The following is a 7397-nucleotide window of genomic DNA, read 5'->3' on the forward strand; positions in this document are numbered from 1 at the left end:
GAAGCATTATCACCACCTATGGTTGAGCAACATGTCAAGAATTCAAACTGTTCGACGATCGATAACTGGACCATTCTCTTTTTCTCTGGAAATAAACAATTTTTTGTGTTACAGACATTTTACTTGAGTTGTATTTTTATTTTATATCCTATTTTATACTTTATAAAATAGATATCAGGGCTATATCTTTTCACTTATGAACTGCTTTAATAAAGACGGAATTTTAATGTAAGCTTGTTTTATTTATTTATAGATTGTATATAAACACCCGATTTATCATTTACTTAACTCTACAGCTATGCCTGTTTTTTTTGTTGTTGTTTTTGGTTTTTTTGTTTGTTTGTTTGCCTTTTGTGTGTTCGCACGTTTGCGTGTGTGTGTGTGTGTGTGTGTGTGTGTGTGTGTATGTTTTGTCTTTTTGTTGTTATGTTTTTTCCCCACTATATTTATACTCTTAAATCTTTAAAATACAAGGTGTAATTTCAGGAGAAACCTGTTTTGAATATATACGTGCAAAAAAACAATATGTTAAAATATACTAGTCAGTGCAGTTCATAACTTAACTAAAAATTAAAAACCATAAACCAATGAACTAAAACACACTCTTACACTCAATACATTGCAAACTCTTTTTTTCTATGTAGTCTTTGCACTTTAAATCTAATTTCTTTTTATATCTCAAGATATTTTTAAAAAGTATCATAATTCAGAAGTTTTCCATTGTATTTAATAATATATATTTAGTTTTTCGGGGGGTTTTTTGTCATTTTTTATTATACAGTTGATTTTCAGCTACATCTTTATATTCATTTATTTTACAGAATTTTAAGTCTATTTAAATATTTATTCATTTGATATATTTGGTACTTGACTGAACTGTACAATCAAATCTACAAGTTATGTGGTGGTGAATATGAAGATAAGGTCTGTATGCTTTATATTTAAAAGTAATAGACATTTGCTTGTTTGTCTACCTCTTTGTTTAAAGACTTATGAAATTGAATATGCAATATTCAATTTCACCAACATGACATAAATCATGTTGGTATGAACATGATTTATATCTTGCATAATTTTTGTACTAGATTTATCATGTTAAGAAAACCAGTTAAAAAATTAAAAACTGAAAAATTGAACTCTATATATAATAAAATGAAATAGCCAATGTTTAGTCTGATTGTATTTTAATAATTTCTTGATTGTGTTGGAATTATATTTTTCACCTCAAATGCCAATCATTGATTTCATTTCACTTGTGTTATTTGACTGCTATTTTATACAACACTGTTTTATTTTTAACTTTCTTTAGGTTTTTGTGCTTTCATGCATCTATGGGTTATATTGTTAGATTTGTTGATTAACATTTTGGAGAACCTTGTTCCCTTGTTTGAAAATAATAGACCTTAAGTCAGCAATGGCACTAAAAAAATTCACAAGGACACAATGTGAATAGGTTTAAAACTTTATGAATGTTAACACAACTCCTTCATGTTTTAATAACCCACATAATTATGTCCAAGTTAGTCTGCAGATGCAAACACATACACACACATATGCATAACATAGTTCAGTCAAGTGGAGCAGACATCAGTGGTCTATAACGTTAGTGTGAGCGTTACATAAGCGCATTGCTACTAAAAATAGAAATGCACCAATTGTAAACATGGGTCAAAACTGACGGCTCTGGACTTTCAAAGCAACCTGAATGAAATTTAAATCAGAGCTTTGTCTTGGTCGCAGATGGACCGGCAGCTGATCCTTACTGTGAAAGCCCCCAGGCAAGTCCTGTGAGTCTGCTGCTCATGCCTCAGTGAGTGAGTGTGTTGCAGGTGAATGAAGAGTGTTGATTTCAACTTGTTGCATTGATTGGTTCATGAAAAAAGTGCCAAGCTTGTTAATATATTTGTACTTAAAATGGCTGTACAGTAAAACAATGCTGCAGACCCATGGTCACACATTTTTATTTTCCTGGGCTTTCCTTTTATTTTATGCTTATTAAACTCTACCTTATTGTTTAGTTGCTTTGCAGGCGTACAATGACAATAATAAACTCATGTTTTTATATACTCTTCATTGCATAAATTCAACTCAACTTAGAACAAAATCAATAAAATAAACATAATTTCCACTAACTTTCATTTACGTCTTCACAGTGGTAACCACAAAAGCAAATGTGGATATTATATCTCCTAAATTTGTGTAAAATGTTCGTGTTGATCTGGATCTCCTTCTGTTTTTTTTTTTTATTATTAATCAGAATTCACATCAACAGTGATTACATGTTAGCAGTGTTTAATCTATATTATTTGTGATTACATGTTAGCAGTGTTTAATCTATATTATTTGTGATTACATGTTAGCAGTGTTTAATCTATATTACTTTTGCATTTATGCATCAGTAGAGTTGACAAAGTGAGCTCACCAATAATACAAAAGTTTAAAAATATGTATTTTTTATTTGAATAATAATGCAATCTATACACAACTGCACACACTTAAATAATAACCATAATAATAACAGCAAAAAGAATAAGTAAAAAAAAAAAAAAAAAAAAAGCAGAGCGAGATATGAAAACACAAATAAGGGTGTTTTCACTTTTTGATTGAAAACACAGGGGTAAATACATTTACCATACATGTAGATTTTAAAACAAAGATGGGCATTAACATAACTTCTGATGTATCAGTTTTATGTCACCAACCTTATTGGAGAAAAACAAATAAGATTCATACTACAACTGCTTTCTACTGAGCCCAAAATAGTGAGATATATATATTTTTTTCAATTCAGTGTTTGATACATGCTGGTCTTTGGTGACATTAGTACCACGTCACATCTTTGCGAGAGCTTAACACAGCAATCCCATTAACTGTGCAGCAGAATGTCTTTCCACCTAGAACACATTCATCCAGCCATCTACCCATTTACCCATCCATCCATTGTATACCCCTGCTTATTCTTGCAGGGTCGCTGGGGTAAGGGTGGCCTATCTCTAGTGGTTAATGGGCGAGAGGTAGGTCACACCCTGGTCAGATTGTCAGTCTGTCATAGACATGCACGACGCACATTCACTCCTGAGGGCAGTTTAGAGAGACCAATTGGACACATGCATGCATGGTTTCAATCAATTTAGACTGATGCTTGTAAATAACTATGATGATCAGAATGTCTCCCATCCAGATACTTGTACACTCCTAGCACCGTCAAACTGCTCCTAATTAAAATCCAAGCTCATACTGTGTACAGAAATAAAGAATTAAATAATAAAAGAGAAGGAAAAAGACTGGATAGTGTCAAAGATTATCACAGTCATCACAGTTAATGTTGATTCATAGTTCTTGTTTTTATTTATGAAGAGTTAAAATACGTTCTGCGTTCTGATGGATTTTCTCATGAAAAAAGGAGCATAATGAAAATACATTTTAACCCTGCAAAAAAAACAAAAAACAATAAGAATAAAAAAAATTTTCAGCTTCTAAACATTGTTTATTTCAAGAGACACAAGTTTTAAATCCATTTAAATTGTCACATGATAAGAAAATACTTTAATCCCCCTGCTTTTTCAAGGGATTGTGATCGATGTGCAGACGCTGATGTGTATGAGATGAAAAATTGTAAAGAAAGAGATGAATCACAAAACATGACGCTCCTTAGTTTGTGAGGAATTGGATGAATTTGACCATTTCCAGAAACAAGTGTGAGGGAAGTTTACTGCCCATGCTCCTCGACATGGGTAAAATATCAGCCTCATAGCTATTTAAAGCAGCTTTAAGATTAATGAACTGTTCAGTCACTTACGTCAGCGACATATTACGAAAAAATCATGTGCTCAATTTGTTAGAGAAATAAAGAAAACATTCAGATTTATACAACATTCAGATGTTGTATAAATTGTTCAGTGCTAAACCTTAAACCACATTTAAGGTTTGTACAGGTTACTTATAAAAAATATTATGTATGGAGAGTTTAATAAAAGATGCGGTAATGTGTGAAAGGTAAAAAATAAGAAGAACACAAAAGGTTAAATCATTCCCCTGAATATTCAGAAACCAACCACTAATACAGCGCATAAATAGAACACTTAATCACAGGTTGCAAAAATAAGATGAGACAAATTAATTTGCTTTCTAGTGGAATTTTTAGTATTTACATCATTAATAGCTAGATAGAAAAACAAACTCTTGATGTCTTAATAGACTCAGTTGAAGTGCAGTTTAAAGATGAAAAGGCAGACATTCTTGAACATTTCACAAAAGTAAAAACAGAATATGATGAAAATTTTTGTTTACATTTTTTACAGGATTTCCCACTCAGTGTAGAGTCCACTTGCTGACCTAGATGTTGTTTGGTCACTCCTGCTGTCTCCAGCTGTTGTGTGCTGTATTTGCATGTGAAGTGGGGAGCCTAGGAGTTAAAGCGGTAAAAAAATTAGAAAGTAAACACAACGTGAGGGAGCAGAAACAGTAAAAATTAAATTTCTTTTGCTGCGTCAAATAGAAAAATGATTTGAAAACATGCGCACACTGGTGTGATGGAGGATATATGATGAACGTGGATAGATTCAATAAAAAATAAACGTACAAATAACTTATATTTTCAGATTAAGTGTACGTAATAATACATGCGATAAATTGCACATGAAAGGTGAGTTGAAAAAGAAAGCAATTTGGTATTTGTATAGATGTCTCAAAATTCAAAAATCAAAATATATACCAGATATTGGATAACTTATTACATGGCAAATTCTGGGCATAATGATAATTGTTTTTATTTTCTTCCACTTATTACATTACGCAGTCTTTCACATGCACCTGTTTACAATTCACATATTGCAATAGAACAAAATTTAAACAAGCTGAGATTAGATAGATAGATAGATAGATAGATAGATAGATAGATAGATAGATAGATAGATAGATAGATAGATAGATAGATAGATAGATAGATAGATAGATAGATAGATAGATAGATAGATAGATAGATAGATAGATAGATAGATAGATAGATAGATAGATAGATAGATAGATAGATAGATAGATAGATAGATAGATAGATAGATAGATAGATAGATAGATAGATAGATAGATAGATAGATAAGTGCAATCAATATATATATAATATAAAAAATAAAAATAAGTGTCCAAAAAATAAATTATTTTCTATTTCACAACTCTTCTGAAATTCAGATATTTTTTCTTAAATGTCTTTATTCTTTTTTACCCCTTTGCACAGCTAAGCAACATTTTTGCGTAATTGTGCAAACTGCTGAAGAGTGAACTGTGTATGAAAGATGCGTGCATCTTCGTAGTTGCCTTTTCCTCCTTCAGTAGATGCAGAGACATAATAGTTGTATTTAATATCTAACAAAGCGTTACATTCAAAGCTATTACATTCAAACACTGCCTGTGTGTGCGGAAGCACTTTGAGGGTCCAGCTCTCGTTGCTACAACACACCAGAGAGCCCGTTTTGACAGCAGCAGTGTGTCTCCTCCATCCAAAACAACACGAGCGACGTTAACGTCCTCCACGAATGCTTTTTGGGGTAAGGGCTTCCCGGATTCATGTATGCACAGCAAGCCCAGACCGCAAAAAGATTCGTGACGGACAGCTGCTATAAATCACAGTGAATCTCCAGTCCACGACTCCCCGGGGGTCTTCATCCTCAAAGTGTCTTCAGCTTTTTGCACTGTCGTTTGACTTGTTCACTGACTGAATTGTATCTAATCTGAACACTCGTCTAACTGGTCTTGGCTTTGCAGCAACACGCAGCCTTGTTATTAAAAAGAGCGGCGATGAAGAGAGGCGGTATCTTATCGCCGTTATAGACTTTAACACGCAGCAGAGGAATGCTTGTGGTCTGATTGGACAGGGTACCCAGTCATCCACCAATAGGGATGCAAAGAAAAAGAGCACCTAAAAGCAGGAGGCCAAAGCACCTGACAGTTTCTTGACTACCTCTGCTCTCATGGACATCAGAGCGGTTTAAAACAATCAGGCTGCAGCTAAAAACGCACGACTTTTCATCTAGATCAGATGTGTGGATCCAAACCGGACGTGCTACTCAGAGCGCATTCATCTTAAATAAACATAAAGTTTTATTTCATTATTTGCAAAGGGTTAATTTTGGCTCCAAATCACCAGCTGCTGATGTAGGGGCCCCACCCTCGCCTCGTTTTCATTGGGCCGCCCAGTCTTTCAGTCGAGGACGCGTCTCCCCAGCCTGTCACGATTCTCCCCATCTGTCTCGAGCGCACCGGAGCCAGACGCCACTGACGCAGCACGCGCCTTACTCACTTTTAGCAGTCACGACTCGAGGCTCATCGTGCACAAAAGGGAGGAGAGATGGAAAAAAAAGAAAGAAAGGAAAAAAAAACAATTCTGCAAACGAATTCAAATTCTAAACGTAGCATTTGGTGTGAGGCGTCGAACTCCTCTCGCTTCAGTTTAAGCATAAAAATAAAAATCATGTTTATTCACACAGCGGTAATGCGTGAAGATCAAAACCCATCAAAAAGCATAAAACTCTGGTGCATCAAACTAATCAGAGTTGCCCATGGCGGTATTCGTAGTTACACTGGGGGTAAACCAGCAACCGCTACCTGAACCGCTTCAGCACCGCTACCAGAAGGACAGCTCCCTTCACACTTCTTGGCTGAGAACCATTCAACAAATCTCAGAATGAGGATCACTAGGTAACAACAGCAAGACTCATGCTGACAATTCATCTCTCATAAACAGTGAGAAGACTAATTTAGCTATTTTAATAACAGTGGCTGAGGGTGATCCCCGTGTAGCTGTAAGCACACACCGGTTGATGTTCCTTCCAGCAAGCTGCAGAAATAGCAGCAATTCTTACGAAAAAAAAAAGCTCTCCTTAAATGCTATTTGTTTCAAGCAGGCGTCCCATTCTAATCAAAGAGTTGCAGTGCCCAAAATTGTGCGTAAAAAGAACAACAAGGAATAATACTGATGCAGAATACTGGGATAAAAAGGAAACAGGTGCATTCAGAGAAAGGTTAGAACAACTCACCGTTGTAGCTGCAGAGATTCTGATAAAAGCACGGAAATAAGCTTTTAAAAAATGGACTAAAAACCATATTTGTCCATTAAATCTGCTCCGGATTTTCTCTTCTCTCACTGTACTCTTGAATGGTATGCCTTTTATAGGAGTGATGCCCCCTATCTATTTCTGGATCACGATCCAACCCCGTTTCTATTTTTAGCTCGCGCGTGATGAAAAAAGAAAAGCTCGCAGAGGTTCCTTGGAGGAATTTCGAGCGTGCGGCGTTTGAGAGCGAGCGCGAGCCTTGTTTGCACGGTGGGCTGCACGCACGCACGCACGCGCAAGCCCACCCGCATATTTTCCAATATAAAGTGATCGTGATTTCCACAAGGA

Source organism: Xiphophorus maculatus, chromosome 4 (assembly GCF_002775205.1).
Source record: "Xiphophorus maculatus strain JP 163 A chromosome 4, X_maculatus-5.0-male, whole genome shotgun sequence".
Taxonomy (NCBI): domain Eukaryota; kingdom Metazoa; phylum Chordata; class Actinopteri; order Cyprinodontiformes; family Poeciliidae; genus Xiphophorus; species Xiphophorus maculatus.